Raw genomic sequence first — 19,799 nt, forward strand, 5'->3', positions numbered from 1 at the left:
TCATCACTTAGTTTTCAGCATATAAATTAATAAAGATAATTCATTTGGAAATTTATTTAAAATTTTTCAGCACATTAACATCCGTCTAATATGATATCAGATTGAACATCAAAATTTGCTTGTCAATTTAATTTAACTTGTGATATTATTCCAGTAGTTTAATTGCGTTTGTAAGACTGGAAAATATTCGGCGCGCAGTTTGAATAACTACAAAATATGCATGTACATATATAGTATATGTATATATATATATATATACATGTATATATATATATATATACTATATATATATATATAAAATTCATTTTGAATTATTTGGGCATTTGAAAGATCTGGCTTTGACGTTATAGGCTTGAATATGCTTAATATATACTTTACTTGGAATTTGAATTTTCTTTATTAATTTTGTACTACAGTGTTTTGTTCATATACAATATGATTAGGATTGAGTGTAACAATTTTTAAAGATTATGATTTAACGCTCATTATTGATATCAAAAATCTTTTATGTACCTGATACGTATATTCAAATTAAATAGAATTTTTATTTTTGGGATTACTCATTATAAATAACCTTTTTAGTAAGTAAACGTGTAATGATTAAGAGTTACCTCTCAAAGTGATTTTTTCAAGCTTAGCACAAAATTAGTGTAATCAATTATTGTTGCAATAAAAAACTGCAAATTGTCGTTATCAAATTGTTTTTAAATGATAAAATTTACGGCGTTACTTTATTTCCCATCTCTGCAGTTTTTATACAAATATATTTGTATAAAATGTTCTTTTTCAATTAGTTATTTAATTAAATGATTCATAAAATAAGAACCATGGAAAGATTCTTAACTACAGAAATTTAAACTTTGAGTGGCCTTTTATCAGTTTTAAATATTTTAGTAATTTTTATTTAATTTTATCTTTATTTTCAATCTGAAATTACAATATTATTTAACATAGACTTGGAGCATACGATATTTGTTTTCTTGCTACATTTCCTGAAATTGTCAGAAGATTTAGCAATCCTATCTCAAAAAAATTAAAAAATTATTAAAAATGAAATAGGAATTCAACTTCGATGACATTGACCTTGACATATTATCATGATCCTGAGTGATCATCTGACAGTTTTAGCAGTCGAGTATTGTTTGTTAAAGAGTTATTAAAAAGTAAAGTAAGGTTGAGATTGTTCTGTCAACTGAAGTTCAAGACGTAATTCATAGGCTAGGCAGACGACGACGACGATGTTAATAGTAGTAATAGTAATGACAATAATGTTTCTTAACGTGTTGCAATATCTCTGCTCGTAGGACATATAGAAAAGAAAATAAATGCACTTTCATTATATAATTTGCATATATGCTATCGATTCATGCTATCATACATAGAACTTGATCATTCGGCACAGCAATTATTCACAGCAATTTATAGATGTGGAGACACTGGTGTCTCGGCGCTAAGCTATGCACAGCGACACTGCCGTGGCTACTTTACGCGAGCCGGCGAGTTGTCTGGGATTGAGATTATTGGATTTCAATAAGAGCTGAACTGATCAGGTTTTACCATAAGTGCTCAATCGATTGCATCCGATCTAAATATATAATTTTTATTTTTGTTCTGTGCCCTACGAGCCGAGATATTGCGACGCAAAATTCGAAACTTTTATATTAAGATTAAGAAACGTTGTCATCGCTGGCTATGGAGTGGGGGATTTGTCCTTTTGAAATTTTTGGCGCAAGAGGCAAATATGGCGCTGGCAATGCATGGTCACATCATACATATCTATTTTCTGTGGCTGATAAACTAGTGTACACTTTTAAAGTGAAATAGTTTAGGTTAGAAAATCCGTTACCTCGATGGCATAAAGGAACATATAATGTGTAGGAACGATAACATGTTTTCTGCTTCTGCAATTACACAAATTATACTTACTCGACACGAAATAAACGAATCTGGCAAAAGAAATGTATCGCTTTACCCCGTGGACTGAGGTATTAATTGTTAAAGTTGTTGATGATATTCAAGTTAGAAAATCTGTCACATCGATGGCATAGAAGAACATGTAATTGAATTGTTAGAATAAGTATTTTCTGCTTCAATTATACAAATTCTCTGCTTTAAGAACACATTCTTTGCTTTAAGAATACAAATTATTTTTTATATAATTTTTATTTTTACAGCAGAGTATTTGTCTTAGTTAAATATTTGTCTGTAAAGCAGAAAATTTGTTTAATTCTTGATGATTCAGATTTCCTGATCTGAATATCTGTCAACTTTAACAATTAATAACTCGATTCGCGGAGCAGAGCGACACATTTTTTTTGCCATTTGTTCAAGTAGTGCAAAAACACATCGAATGAATCTAATTTTATCAACCTCGAGGAGGTGAGGAGATTAAATTCAACAATTACCGAATGTTGATGTCTTATATAAATCTAATTGTTTATGTGCGTTATAATTCGACCTTGTACGTACATTATTATGTAATTTGTAATGTATTTCCACGATTTATTAACATGTTTTCGACATCACAATTCAACTATGAGACAAGATGCTTTGAAACAATTAAAAGACATCTCGTTATAAAATCCTCTAAAATCTTACATTCACAATTGAATTCTCTGTTACATGATATCACAGCTTTATTTTTTGATAAAGAGAAAGAAATACGCATAAATTCATTTCATGCACCTAATTTTATTCTTGGCCTTATCTCAAATGAACAGTTGACATCTTTGTGTGAAATCATATAATATCGTATCTGAGCTGTGCAATAATATATTGATCCACTTATGAAAGAAGATTCTCTACTTTTCTTAGATACAAAACTGTAATAGTGCATTGGCGAAAGATAATCATAAAATATTATTTTAAAATATTAATTTTTTGGGTATGATATGCAGATTACATAATGAAGATAGTCCTGTGGCACAATTAATGACAACGTTACATTCCAAAAGTAATGTAAAATGGAGAATTAAAGTTCTGGAATGTTTAGCTAATTTATTTACCTCTATTGTTTGTACAGAAAACTTTATATAGGTACAATCGATTATGCCTCCATTTGTGAAAACGAAAAAATATATTCTAGTTTATAGCGATAGTGCGACTCAATTTTGTGAAATTAATTTTGTGAAATTAATCTTGACGAAGACATGATCTTGATAGATAATCGTGAGAAAGAAACCTTATCTATAGAAGAATTTGTAAAATATGTAAATTTATTGATTCCACTAATGTCCACTAATTTGGCTTGAAGTATATCCAGATGAGAAAGTTATACAAAGATTACAATTTTGAGCAAATTGTAATTATGCAATCGATTGTGGAATACATTGATACGTTGGATCAGGATGATTATAGCGTCAAACGTACGAAGCGTTGATTTAAAGATATGTTTCATAGTGCATATATGAAAAATTTTCTATCGAGGTTTCCTTATGGTAAAGTAAACCTCTTATTAATGAATCCAGAAAACATTAAAAAGATTTTTTTCAAATGGAATTTACGGATGTTTGGAACAAAATTTGGGACTGTTAAATTCACGTATATTTACCTCTGTTTAACTGCAACGAACAATTTCCCAAGTCTGTCAGGAGCTATTGCATATTTTGAAGTATTTAAATGATAAATTATTATTTATTCTGATATTTATTCTGATATAAAATTTAACTTATTCTGATGTAATGTAAAATTTAATTCTCAATTATCTAATTTTGATTATAATCAGAAGCAAACTCCATTAATTGTTGAAAGTTGGTCACATTCAGCAACTGTTACGGAGCAGATCCGTGAGCGCTCGCAGCTATTGATGTATTCTTCTAGTCACCAATAGCAGCGAGCGCTCACGGATCTGCTCCGCAACAGTTGAGTTTGCTGAACGTGATTAACTTTCAACAGTTAAGTTGAGTTTGCTTCTGATTATAATCAAAATTAGATAATTGAGAATTAAATTTTACATTATATCAGAATAAGTTAAATTTTACCTATATCAGAATAAATAATAATTTACCATTTAAATACTTCAGAATGGATATGCAATAGCTCCTGACAGACTTGGGAAATTGTTCGTTATAGTTAAACAGAGATGTAAACCATACGTGAATTTTTGACCCCAAATTTTGTTTCAAACATCCTTTCGTAAATTCCATTTGAGAAAAATCTTTTTAACGTTTTCTGGATTCATGAAGCTGCTGAATGACCATTATACCTGAGCGACCTGTCGGATTTCGTTAAAAAGACATATTGAAGGTCTTCTTATTTCAATCCAAGTTAATCACCGATTTGGCTTAATCAAGTTGATGAAACCGGCTCTTTGTATATAATATTAAGTATCCAACCCAATTAATAGTAGTTTTAATTTTTCTTCAAAGATATTCTTAATGAAGTGTGTGTTCTTAATCCAACTTCTCTAAATAATGGTAACTTTAATTCTCTATCAAAAATTATTATCCTTCGAAAAAAATATATCTAATGAAAAATTAAAACCCAGATGCTACAATCTTAATTAATCAAGTTAAGTTCGATTAAATTAAAAACAAAATATTGTCTCTTGTTATTTACTTAAAGTAAAAAAAATTAAAGAGTTAACCGTATAAAACGAAAAAATTTAATTTAAATAGAAAAATTTTTCATATAAAAACACTTGGCGCTGCTAGATCTCGATGTAATAACATAATAATAAACTATGAATATAATATTTAGAAAAATAAGAAAAATAAAAATGTAATATTTAGATAAATAAGAAAAATAAAAAACATTCCCAATGAGAGTTAAAGTATTCAGCATGTATATATGTGCGATTAATAACTTTTTAATAGATAACGAGTGATGAAAAAAAATCAATGATTTGAGCTTTTAAAGATCAAAGTCTCTCGGAGGTTATTTAGGACTGCCTCTATAAAGAGAAAGTTTTACCTTTCTTACTTATTATTATGTTGTAATCTTGCCAAATTTACATAGAGATGGATAGGAATGTACAATCTTTCAACAAAGCAAGGAAGAAATATTTTTTGCATCTATTAGTAATAAAACCACTTGTCTTCTATGCGATGTTATCAATCTTCTGTTGTTAAAAAATATGTTCTTTATAGACATTATAATATTTGTAATGAATATAATAACGAAATAAGTGGCCATGAGAAACATGATTTAATTCAGGGATTAAAAAACTCATTTCATCAAGAAAGTTGTAATTTGATTTCTGATATCGAAAATTGTAACAGACTTGTTGCTTTTAATGCTCCCAAGAAAATAGTGAATTTTGTATTCAAAACAGTGAGAGAAAAATGAATTTTTTAAAATGTTGAGCAGCAAGCTATTTGTTTTAGATTTGATTAAAATTGTATAGAATAGTATCTAAAGATTAACACTATTATTTTGAATATATTATCCTGTGACAGTGACATTTTCATTATTTAATATTCCAATATTAAATCAAAAGGCATTTTTTAATTTTAAAAACGATCGTTAGAATATACGTTTCAACGCGTTCGGCAGATAAGACGACAAATTCAGAGACACGGTAGTGTCTCGGGGCTAAGAAAAATGTGTAGAGAAAAATGTGAAGCGCGAGACAGATCTTTACGAAGCGGTGAATTTTCCCGAGATCTCGATTATTATATCGAAGGTCTTTTTATTGCAAGTAAGTAATGGCAACTTTAATTCTCTGTCAAAAATTATTACTCTTCGAAAAAAGTGAATGTATCTAATGAAAAATTAAAGATATTACAAATTTTAACTAATCAAGTTAAGTTCTATCAAATTAAAAAGTAAAACACAAATGATACTATTTCTTATTATTTATACAAACTTACCTTTTTAAAAAAAGATAAAAAAAACGCTAAGTATGCTTTTCGTGAAGAATCATTTGGATCGGTTTCATCAACGCCAATTACTTAACCGTGGAATTAACTAATTGTGTTTGTATTTGCTGTTTAGTAGAATTGACCACTTATGATTAACAGTTAATCACCGATTCGGCTTAATCGAGTTGAAGTGAAACCGGCTCTTTGTATATAATACTAAGTATCCACCTCAATTAATAGTAGTTTTAATTTTTCTTCACAGATATTCTTATTGAAGATCTTCTTAATCCAACTTCTCTAAGTAATGGCAACTTTAATTCTCTATCAAAAATTATTACTCTTCGAAAAAAATGAATGTCTGAATGTATCTAATAAAAAATTAAAACCCAGATGCTACAATCTTAACTAATCAAGTTAAGTTCGATCAAATTAAAAAGTAAAACACAAATGGTATTGTCTCTTGTTATTTACTTAATTCTAATGATGTATATCATTCATATAAAAGATTTGATATCAAGAATTAGCGCAAAGTTAAATCCCATTTCTTTATATCATTCCAAATTAAATAAATAGTGAATATCAATTTAATGATATGTATCATTTATATAAAAGAATTGATATCAACAACTATGATGCGCAACCGTGATGCGAGAAGTTAAATTCTACTATCAAAATCAAAAGTAAAACCCAAGTGATACTATCTTTATTATTATTTATTTAATCCAAATCGTACTATCTTTAATTTTTATGAAATGAAATCTTATACGTATATATTATTGAAGAATCTTCCTATTCCAATCCAAATGGTTTAAATTCCTTTTAAATTAAATTATTATATCACAATTCATTCAAATACATTTTCTCTTCCAACTAAAGTAGTGATTATTTAATTTTCCTTCAAAATATTATACAAAATATTATCACAAAATTGCATTACCTTGCTCAATTTAAGTGTTATCACAAAAAAAATTAAAGAGTTAACTGTATAAAACGAAAAAAATTAATTTAAATAGAAAAATTTTTCATTTAAAAACACTTGGCGCGCTGCTAGATCGAGTAAGTAATTTAAAGTAATAATAAAAGTAATAAATTTAATCTGAACTTTACATTGAATAAGAATAAAGTTTACTATTTATTTCTCTTTCATATGTTTTACAAATCTAAATTTAATTATTTTAGATTTAAACTTAATAGCATTCACAATCATCATAATTTACATAACTCTATATATTATTAATGAATAGGACTTTTCAATACAGCATACATTCCAACATGAAGAATGTATTGGGTTGTCCGGAAAATTCGTGCCGACTAACCTATATAATTTAATAAATGTATACTAAAATTTAAATTTTCTGCATTTCAATTTTCCTTCAACATCGGCACGAACTTTCCGGACAACCCAATATTACATTTTATTTATTTCTTACTTCAAAAACAAAAATTCTTTATTTTAAAATAAATTTCCTGCTTTAAAAACAAAAATTATCTGCTTTAAAATAGATTTCCTGCTTTAAGAACAGTTATTTTTATTATTGGGAGTACAAATTAGTTCAGTCCATTTTTTTGTATTCAAAAATGCATTTATTTCAAAACAAAATGAACAGATCAATTAAAGTATTGTCTATCGCTGCCTACTACTTTTTCCCATCTCTCAAGCAATTTTCGAATTCCATCTCGAAAAAATGACTCGTCTTTGGAGACGATCCGAATTTTGGAGCCAATTTTCGATTCCTGCGAAAGAAGTAAATCGGTGACTTGTCAAATCATGCTGCATCCTTTGGAACAACCAGTAAGAGGGAGGAGGAGCAATGTTCGGAGAATACGGCGGGTGCAGTAAAACATCTCATTTGAGCGTTTCCAAATATTTTTTTTACGACATGAGCGTTGTCATGAAGAAGAATAACTTTATCATGTCTTTGCTTGTATTCCGACCGTTTTTCTCGCAATGCACGGCTCAAACGAATCAAATGTAGCCGATACCGATCGTCCGTAATGGAATCGCCAGGTTTCAGCAGCTCATAGTAAGACCCTTTTGGTCCCACCAGATACAGAGCATGATCTTCGAATCATGAATGTTCGACCGTGGTGTTGATGTCGAGGTCGATGGCAATGATTGATTGAGCTTAGCGTAGTATTTTTTCTTCTAGGGGTTGTCGTAGAATATCCACTTCTCATTTCCAATCACAATCCAATGCAAAAAACCTTTTCTCTGTTGTCTTTGAAGCTGTTCGCAAGTGAAAAATCGCCTTTCAACGTCTCTCGGTTTCAATTCATAAGGCATCCAATTTCCTTGTTTTTGAATCATTCCCATGACTCTCAATCGTACAGAAACGGCTTGTTGAGTTATCCCCAATGATTCTGCAAGCTCCTCTTGCGTTTGACTCTGTTCTGATCTTCTTCGAGTAATGCCTCTAATTCTTTGTCTTCGAATTTTTTTGGCTGTCCAGAGCGAGGCTTGCCTTCAACGCTGAAATCTTCATCCTTGAAACCATTCCCTACATGATTTATTAGTTGGAGCAGTGTCACCATAAACTTCGACAAGCATTCGATGGGCTTCAGTCGCACTTTTCTTCCAATTAAAGCAAAAAATCAAAATCTTCCGCAAATGCTGCTTGATTAACACAAAATTCGACATTTTAAACACAGTAAAAAATCAAGGTTTTTGTATGAAACTCAAAGCGATATAAACTGAATATTATTAGCAGATGTTTAACTTCTCTGAAACCGCCAAAATCAGCTGTCATTATGAATCATTCACAACAGCTGGAGTCATCTTTAGGGACCGAACTAATTTGTACTCCCAATATTTACAAAGAATTTTTGTTTTTAAAGCAGGAAATCTATTTTAAAGCAAAGATTTTGATAAATCTTGCCAAGAAATTGACAATTGAAGACCCAGCTCGGATGATCTTGACCTTGGCATATGTTGTCAAGATCATGATCTTGAATGACTTTGAAATGGTTTTAGTTGATACTCATCCTATGTTTAAAAAAAATATGTAAAAAAAAGTTATCAACAAAAAAAGTTTGAAAAAATTATTGTATAAGATTGAATTTAAAAAAATTAGTTTTTAAAAAATTGTTGCATTTAAAAATTGAATTGTTAGAAAATATATATTTAATAATTATATTTAATATATATAAAGCATATTTAAATTGTTAAAAAATCTCGCGTCATGTGAGATATAAGAAATAATCTTCTAAATCACGTATCATGTATCAAAGTCGTGACATATTTTTCAAAGAAAAGATAAGTTTCTTGCAATAGATGATAGGAATAACTGCGGTAATATAAGTTCGTATATACATTCAAGATAATTATAATAAATGGACAATATAAGAATATTCACATAGCAGTCTTACATTCAGTCAATGCAGTCGTTCTGTCATATTATCATATTTATACAATTTGTTCAATTGTTGTTATATTACGATACAAAACAAAGTTTAATATTTTAAGATATGATTATCAATCCACTTAATTAATTGTTGTTATAATTAATTGTTGTTAGACTTTTATTAGCATCTACAAATTTAGTATATCTAACAGAAATACCAGTCAACAACACACCAGTGAAGCAGAAATAGAATTAAAAGAATACATACAAAAATTATTGTTGGATAGCATTTTATAACGGGTTAGAAATAACAAAAGAAATCTATCTCGATTATCAAGAACCTTATAAATTACATAATTCGACGAAGAAGCATGGAGTAAAGATAATTTAAATTCTCATCCTCAAATGACGCAGACTTTGACAATTCTTATAAAAGACGAGCTGAGTATTGGCGGAATTAGGACATTAATGAAAAAAATAAAAACAAAAGGAATTGTCCGCTAAAATCAGTGCAAAATAAATTTAGAAGAGTTTCATCTGAAGGTCAATTAAGACGATGGAAAGAATAATTACATTCAGGTGGAAATCGTATAGAAAAATTATCTTACGTCTCCAAATGTACACATGATAAATTTGCTGCAACTGTTGAATCAGGATTCATAGTTCATGATATTGATCTACAAAGGGTTTTACAAGCTCAAGAAAAAATAGGAAATTTAATCCTATATTTAAAGCATTTCACAATTAGATATCAATATTCAAAAAGTACTATCGAATTGTTTCGAGAAAAATTACGAAATTTGTAACTGGAAGAACAATAGAAGATTCCGTTGAGTTGTATAATACAGCTGATGATTTTCTGAAAACAGTGCAACCACTTATCGTTTGTATCTGAAAATGTTTTTAATTCTGATCAAAGTTGATCTCCAATTGGAAATTTATTCTAGAAGATCATTGTCTAATCAAGATATAAAAAAAGTAGAGTGTGTTGTGCAATCTGTATCATCAACAACACACTCATACACCCTACAACCAATAATATCATGTAATGGAAATCTGTTGCATCTTTATTTGTATTAAAAGAAACTAATGGTATATTTGGATCAAGGATAGTACAAGAAGCATTATTTACACCAATAAATGTTATTGTAAAAGCATCTAAATCTAGTAAAATGACTTCAGGTAATTAAATAAATTTCCTTTCACAACAGATTTTCAGATACTGTTTTGTTATTAAAAAATAAATATAAATTTGCATAAACGAAATAATGAAATTATAATCTCTGTCATTTCTCTGATATATTTTATATTTTATTTAAGAATCTCGTAATAGTCGTAAAATAGTTATTAATTTAACATTTATATTTCTTACAAATCATTTTAAAATGTGGTTAAAAGAAGCTTATTTTCCAAATTGGTTCTTATAGCGTTTTTCTTATTCGATTCATGGACTGGATTGTCCCAATATTATTTCAGATTTAACACCTACAGGCAAACATATTACTACTATGATTATACACTACAGGAAAAATGCAACCATTAGATTTGGAAAAATTTAGAATTTGGAAAAATTTTGCTAAAAATTTTCAGATATTGTTTTACTATTGAAAAGTAATATAAATTTAAATGAAAGAAATAATATAATAAAATTACATCTCTGATACATAATCAATTGTCATCTCCACGATATCACAACTTATTTAAATATTCGTGGTTTAAAAGTGGTTATATATATATATATATAAATATATATATATAAATGAAAGACCAGAAAAATTTAAATATCCAGTAGAATTTAGTTTCGACAAAAAATTCAAAAACGTGTGATTGAAGGTTGCAATAATATAGCTGCAATACGATATTCATGGTGCAAGAAGTCATTATGTTTAAAACATAATTTTTTCATCGAGTATCATTGTAATGAATATAATGAATAATAAACGATATAAAATATAAATTTATTGTATATAAACATTTAGAAATTATTTCATTATTAAGTATGTTTAGAAATTATTACATAAGTGACAAGTAAATAAAATGTTCACAGTTAGTCCTATCATTACTTCCAAGAAATTAATTTTTTCTTTGAAAAATATGCTCTGATATGTGGGACGTAATTTAGAAGGTTATTTTTTATATCTCATTACACATGACGCGAGATTTTCTAACAATTTAAATATACTTTATATATATATTAAATATAGTTATTAAATATATATTTTCTAACAATTCTATGTATTTTTAAATGCAACAATTTTTTTTAAATTCAATCTTATATATATTCAATCTTATATAATAATTTTATTTTACAAAAATGAATTTGGAAAATTATTTTTAAAGAGTAAAAAATGCTCGTATATTTTCTTAAAAATTAACAATATTATGGCTTATTTCGAGCTATAATTAAATTATTTTTAATTTTTATTCATAGAAGAAATTAATAGATCAATTCTAAGCAGAATCGTAAGACTCGAAACTTGTTCTCGTATTATAAAACTCATAAGAACTTATAACCAGTATTCTAATTTTATGCGTATGTATCATGAGACGTAAGATTATTCATAAATAATTTACGATTTCTTGTAAATCTTACTAGGTATGTAAATATGAAACCGGAATTTTTTAATACAAAATACACGTTTATTGCATAAAAAATATTTTATTCGAAGTATTGCCCATCAGTAGCTATACATTTTTTCCACCTGTTTGACAATTTGTGGATGCCACGCCAAAAAAATTGTTGCTCTTTTGAGCCAAACCAGTCATCTAGCCATTTTCGTACATTTTCGTAAGAAGTGAAGCGTTGCTGAGCAAGTGCGTGTCCCATCGATGCAAATAAGTGATAATCGGATGGAGCCAAGTCTGAGTAAATCGCATGTGAAAGTATTTCCCAACCAAATGCCTCAATCGTTTCCTTGACCAGTTTTGCTGTGTGTGATGGTGCATTATCACGAAGCAAAATCACTTTGTGTTGCCTTTTTTGATATTCTGGTCGTTTTTCACACAGCTTGATTCAAATTGATCATTTGTTGTTGGTAGCGTTCAGTATTAACGGTTTCGCCAAGTTTTAGCAGCTCATAATAAATCACATCTTTCTGATCCCACACAGAGTATTGTCTTCCGTCCATAGCGATTTGGCCTTGCAGTCGATGTCGATGGTTCGTCTGAAGTTACCCATGATCTTTTACGCTTAGGATTCTCAAAATATATTCACTTTTTATCGCCAGTCACAATTCGATGGAGAAATGACTTTCTTTTGTATCTGGCGAGCAGCATTTCGCAAGTGGTTTTTCGGTTTTCCTGCTGTCTTTTATTCAGTTCATGTGGAACCCATTTTCTCATCTTCTGGATCTTTCCCATGGATTTCAAATGTATGGAGACGGCTTCTCGTATCACGTTCAATTGATCCGCGAGTTGTTGTTAAGTTTGAGCGTCATCCTCATCCAACAATGCTTGCAATTCGCTGTCTTCAAACTTTTTCGGTTCCACGTTCTCCGTTTCCACATCAAAATCGCCACTTTCGAATTTTTTAAACCACTCAAAGCACTGTGATTTACCAAGAGCATGCTCGCCGTAAGCTTCGACAAGCATTCGATGCGATTCTGCAGCAGTTTTCTTCAAATGGTAACAGAAAATCAATGCTGTTCGCAAATCATAGTTTCCAGATACAAAATTCAACATGTTCAACGCTATTACAAACTATATTATTGTATGAAATTTGTATTGTTGTGAGTTGAAAATCTTTGTCAGATGTCAGAATAAGGAAATGGCGTCAATGGCGCCGTCTGACGGCAACTACTTTGACAACTATGGCCATCTATTGGTAAATTCCGGTTTCATATTTACATACCTGGTAAATCTAGTAAAAAGCTGTCTGTAAAAATACAAAAATATATATAGATATAAACACTTCAAAATTCTTATAAATCTTACGAGAATATTACGAACCTTACAATTTTGTTTAGAATGTAGGCATAAATGTTAAAGAAATAATAACAAGGTTAATATGTATATATATATATATATATATATATATATATATATTTAAAGTATTATATATTTAGTAAAATACTATATACACATACGTACACGTGTATATATAATATATATATATTTATATATATATATATATATATATAATATATATATTGTATATATATATTGTATATATACATATAATAAAGCATACAGAAAGCTATACAAATTTTACTTAAGATAACTTTTCAAGTTTTCATATGTTTTATTGTTCCGACGACAATTATGCATATGAGCATTACGTATATACGGAAGCGTTAATAATTAATTCTCGAAAATGTTATGTTGTAATATAACTTTATTACACATAAATTTATAAAAAATAATCTTTTAATTTGGTAAAAAAAAATTTGATAATTTAAAAAAATTATGGGGGTATTTTGTTTAACAAAAAAATTAACAAAATTTTTTTTATCTATAACTTTAAAATACTCTTGAAACCACTTTTTACAACTTTTGTTTAAAAAATTTTTTTCTATCTTATATTTCCGACGATATTCACCTTGAAAGAAAAATATCGTTTTTTTTTAAAAGAGTGTTTCATCTCTTAAACATGAGTTAGCGTACATATGAAAAAATACGTGTCGCTTAGATTTTCGTGTTTAATAACATATCTCATGAAAAATCAAATCGGTTCCTAACAGTTGTGAACCTTCCTTTGTTAGTGTTATGAAACGAAACATTATCTGACGTAGCACTATCACACGTAATACTATCCTTATTATCCGAATAGCACTTTCTGTTTTTACACAATATCGCTCACCAAAACTCTATAATCTCACACAAGACCTTTATGTGACCTTAATGCGTAAGATTCAATGACAAAAAACCATTGAGAAACAACGACGGAGATTAAACAAATGCATATCAACGCGCATGAATAGATGTGTAAAATCGGCGCCACCTACACTATCCAAGAATGTTATTTTAGTACGATTAAATATGTTTTAATTCACAATTAGATATGTTAAACGATGTAATTAATTAAATACACTACGCAAAGCGTATGCTAATCATTATATACCTTTACGTTGCTTATACCTTTTCGATACCTTTGCTTTATTATACGTTGTTTCTTACGAAATACACAGTTTCTTACGAAATACACTTTGTCGAAGCTATCGAATCGTTTTATAATATATGCTATTAGGTATACAACTTTGCTTCCGCCGTTTTCTTATAGATGGCTTTAGCGATAAGTAGTGGTCGAAATAGATCATAGACGTCATACAATAAACTTGGGCATCTGTCAACATAACCCCATAGAAACATTAGTCGATTTGTATCTGCATCATAAAGTTATTCTCGATTGAAAATGTCAGTTTACGAGCCAAATTCTCGTCATTTGTGGGAGGTTTTAATTTTTTGCTTCAATATGAAGAAATCTGCGGCTGAGGCTCATCGAATGTTCTCAAATACTTATAGTGAGGCCGCTATTAGTGAAAGAACGTATCGTGAGTGGTTTCAACGCTTCAAGAATGGTGATTTTGACGTCTAAGGTCATGCTCTGTATTTGGTGGGACCAGCTCTCGGCGTAGTGTATTATGAACTATTAAAACCGACTGAAACAATCACAGGCGATCGGTATCGAACGCAATTGATGCGTTTGAGCCGAGCATTGAAAGACAAACGGCCGCAATACAACGAGAGACACGATAAAGTGATTTTGCAGCATGACAATGCTCGACCCCATGTTGCGAAAGTGGTCAAGACATACTTGGAAACGTTGAAATGGGAAGTCCTACCCCACTCGCCGTATTCTCCAGACGTTGCTCCCTCTGACTATCACTTGTTTCGATCAATGGCACACAGCTTGGCTGACCAGCACTTCCGGTCTTATGAAGAAGTAAAAAATTGGATCGATTCGTGGATAGCCTCAAAAGATGACCAGTTTTTTCGACGCGGGATTCGTACCCGAAAGATGGGAGAAAGTAGTGGCCAGCAATGGACAATACTTTGAATCATAAATGTATAACCAGTTTTTTACAATAAAGCCTCGAATTTCGGAAAAAAACGGCGGAAGCAAAGTTGTACACCTAATACATTTTGCTGGAGTGTTTTTGACGTGTTAATGCATGTATATTTGGAGTTACAGTGTAAGCTCGCGTAGATAGTATGTTTTTTGCCGTTTGACAGAGATTTAATCGTACACTGTTAGAAACGTTCTTAAATTTTATTAATCTTTAATGTCTACTGGTGAATACAATTTAAATTCTCTGTAATTGAAATAATTATTTATGTACATTTATGATTATACATGTTAATGAGATTTAAGTTTGTAATGACTAGAAAATTAAGTGTACTGCAAAAACTCTAATTAAAAATGAAGTATATTATAAGTAAAACGAGGATCGAAACGTATATCGAATTTTTATTCAATAGAGTTTTGATTATTTTATACACTAACATCTAATGTTGGCTCATATAATCACTATATACATTAAAAATTAAGTGTATTAATTTATTTGTATTAATTTATTAAAATATCCATCAAATTTAATGCTCGTTCATTACATTTAAAAAATCAAAATAATAATTTAGATTTCATTTACATCACTTTTGAATTATACATTTTTTATATTTCATTAATGCATTTAATAATTTTTAGTCAGATCTCATTTCATTAACTCATAAATTAATTTTTCTAATACTATGAATATTAAATTTAACGTTCATTACATTTAGGAACACTGTAGCTTAGTTTTCCAGTTATATTATTCATTACTTTTCAGTTACTGCATATCTTCTGTTACATGTTACTCAAAATTCATTATGAAATTTTCATCAGTGTATGGAATGATGTAATTAATATGTTCAGTTGTATTTAATGATTTAAAGGAACAAAAAAATGTAAGAGTAATATCTCATAAAAATGTAAGAGTATTACTCAGTTAACGTTTCATTTTCAAAAATCAGAAATTTTATTAACAGTTCTGCTTGCACTCGCAATAATTTTTAGGTTTTATAAATAGTTACATTAATTTAGCAAAAAAAAAAGAAAAAAGGTTGCTAACTCCGGCACTTCAAGATTTGAAAAAGTTGATTTTTATTATGAAATCTTATAGTTCTCGAAGAATTCCTGATAAATTTTAACAAGTGCCACTCCCTAATATTTTTAAATAAATTTTAAATCTAAAAGCTGGCACCTCAAGTTTCACAAAAATAAATTTTTATTATGGAATTCTTTTGTTCTCGAAGAGTCCTACAGTTCCTGATAGTTATGATCTTTAAATATTTTTAATCAATTTTTTAATCTGAGCACCACATCAAAGAATAAAGTATCTCTTAATAATTAGTTCTAGCCGATTTTTTGGCATTTGCAGCGCTAAGTGTTTACTTTTTTAATTTTTTGATGTAACACTTGAATGGACATAACGCAATTTTATCATAACATTTTGAATAATGTTTTGAAGGAAAATTAAATAACTATGACTTTGGTTAGAAGAGAAAATTTTGAATGAATTGCGATATAAAAATTTCGTATAAGAAGAATTAAAGCTATTTGAATCGGAACAAGAAGATTCTTCAATAGGAACAAAATATATATCTGATTTCAGGGATTACACAAAAGTTAAAGATGGTATCACTCATATTCTTTGGATTACATTCTTTATTTAATTTATTATTTGGTATGGGTTTTAACTTGGCGCTAGTTGTTGATATCAAATCCTTTATACGTATAATACATATCATTAGACGAATAATACATATCATTAGAGTTAAGAAAGTAACAAAGACAATATCACTTGAGTTTTATTTTTTAATTTGATAGAATTTAACTTTGTTAGTTAAGACTGTATTATAGGATAAATTTCCTAAGTCATTTATATTTTGACGACAACTCGTGAAGCACCCTTGAAACCGCGATCGCGAATCCTAGCTTGATGACAGATGAATAGCGGGAGCACGGCGTCATATTAGCGAGTGGCGGCGTGCAGGTAGACGAATGACGCGACGAGCAGATTTTGTTAGACGCTTTTGAATCCAGATATATATAGTTCTTTATTATAAGCAATAAAACTTCTGTTGCGCCATTATTAATCCCACAATATCATTTTTTAATTTTTAATTTTATACAGTAGTTAATTGAAATTGTATCATTTGGATTTTAATTTTTAATATGATACAATAGTTTATTTCGAGAAGTAATAATTTTTGACAGAGAATTAAAACTGCCATTAGGTTGGAATAAGAGAACCTTCAATAAGAATATTTTTGAAAAAGATTTTTATTACACTATAATTTTACAAAAGAAAGAGAATATAAACAAGAAAGAGAGTATGAACATATATCATATACAAAGTGTCCAGTTTTGACAAAACGCTCATGTTTAGACAGAACGGACTAAAACTGAATCGAAATGTTCTTCACCATTTTGCAATTTTCGTAATTATTAACAAGATATTAATTACTAAAAATTGCTGAATATTGATTTTTAATAATTTTTTACTCAAATATTTCAATTTTACACAAATATAGCAAGAGACAAAAATTATTTATTTAGGATATCCTGTATAATTAATTTAGTATATAATTATATATATTTATAAATATTTATGTGTTCGTGTATATTTATACATGTTTATTCATGCATAAGAAATTTTTTACCGGGACCGTATATGGTGACTTCGTTTTTATTCGATCTTCTTTTGTTTTGTATTAAGTTATAAACAAATAGTTATAAAGTTATAAACAAATAGTTAGAAACAAATAGGAACCGATGACCAATAAATCGTTTTTTTCATTATTATTTCCTAGCTAATGAATATAGTGTAGATATAATTTTATATATATAATATTATATATATAGATAAAATATAGATATAATTTTGTTTTCGTTCGATCTTCTTTTGTTATATATTAAGTTGTGAACAAATAGGGATCGATGACGAATAAATTGCTTTTTCATTTCTAATTTAGTTAACAAATACCAGTGTATAATTCCGTTTCCATTCAATTTTTTTTTTAATATTAAATTTTAAACAAATGGAGATCAGGTTGTATAAATCGCTTTGTTATTATCATCTTCTTAGCTTAATTAACAAATATATGTAGCGTATAATTTCGTTTCCATTCGATCTCCTTTTGTTAAATATTGACTTATAAATAAATAAAGATCAAATAAATCACTTTGTCATTTCTTAACCTAGTTAACAGATACCAATGTATAATTTCATTTCCGTTCGATCTCCTTTTGTAATAATCGATAATGAACAAATCGTTTCGTCATGATCATTTCCTAGCTTAGTTCTCGATCATTTCACAATTTTCGCAATCGAAACATTAATTTGTAAAGCGCCGAATATCTGCCATCGATAGCTTGGCGTGCTGGGAGTACGGGCTGCTAAAGTCATTAGATTTCTAAAGTACCGCAATGGGCTTTCGAGTTTGATTGCGTCAAAATGGCAGAGCACCATATGCACTATTCACACGATGTTTTTTATTTATAATACATATATGTAAATACTGCTTGCGCATTTTACGGTTTAGCTTGCTGGTCCGCTTGCTTGTTTGAAATTTAACAATTGATATGAATGCTTGGCAAGCCTCAATCTTTATATGTGAATAATACATACTTTCGTGCACTTTTTTGCACTACATTTCAAAGAAAAAAAAACCTTAGATTAAAAGATACACAAATTAAGCATTCGTATAGTATTTCTTTTGGTTCATAAATAAATTATTTACAATTAAGAAATTAATTTACATATTTTACGGCTTTATTTTTCCAAATAAACTACGTTTGTACAATATAATACAATAATACATAAGTTTGAAAATGATCATATTTGTCGTCAAGAAGGAGACAAATTTGCGGTACTTTAAAAATCTAGTGACTTTAGGGGATTGTCTAATAAGCGCCTCGCGCTGCGCACATCGCCGCGAACCTCTAAACATCATAACTCAAATATGCAGGCATCATCTAACATCAGATGGTGCAAAGCTTTTTGAAAGCTGGTCGACGACAATAATAATGATGATAATAATAACGACATATTTGAATTTGAAAAGTTACAGATCCGGACTTTTCGTCGCAATTCGCAATATCTCTACTTGTAGGATATGAGAGAAAAAAAATAAAAGCACGTATAATACAATTGGAGTATAAGCTATCCAATAAGTCTACTTAAATCCGATCGGGACAACCGTTATTGAGATCCGATAATCTCGCGTAATTCGCCGATTCGTGTAAAGTCTTGTGCTATGTTTTACCATGTCTTCAGATAATTTTTTTAGGATTTTATTTGTTTCTAATCATCTTTCTATTTCATAGAAAGATCATTAGAGAGAGACTAATGACAATTAATATTAATTATAAATGTAATGTTTGTAATAATGACCGTACCTTATGAGTTTATTTAAAAAAAAATGAAATTGCAATTTTATTTCACCTGAGCGCTAACTTATCACGCTAACTCATGACTTAAGTTCGGAGTAATGAGGAAAAGATTGTACGTGCGTGCGTGTGTACGTGTATTTGATCGTCATAAAATGGCGCGTGTACACACGACGTCCGGCGATAATTGTTAGTCAGTCAGTTTGTTGCCGTTTCATTGTGAATATGGTTCTCATTCGAAAGGTCTCTTGTTATTCGAATTTCTGATAATTCATGGATGTGTGC

The 19,799-nt window shown here is 29.2% G+C and overlaps 1 pseudogene; it reads left to right on the forward strand.

Annotated features, from left to right (window-relative positions):
- The first annotated feature begins 2,487 nt into the window (after positions 1–2,487).
- On the forward strand, positions 2,488–3,609 carry LOC105624024 (annotated as a pseudogene).
- Positions 3,610–19,799: the final 16,190 nt, after the last annotated feature.

The sequence above is a fragment of the Atta cephalotes genome (genome assembly GCF_000143395.1).
Source record: "Atta cephalotes unplaced genomic scaffold scaffold00002, whole genome shotgun sequence".
Lineage (NCBI taxonomy): Eukaryota > Metazoa > Arthropoda > Insecta > Hymenoptera > Formicidae > Atta > Atta cephalotes.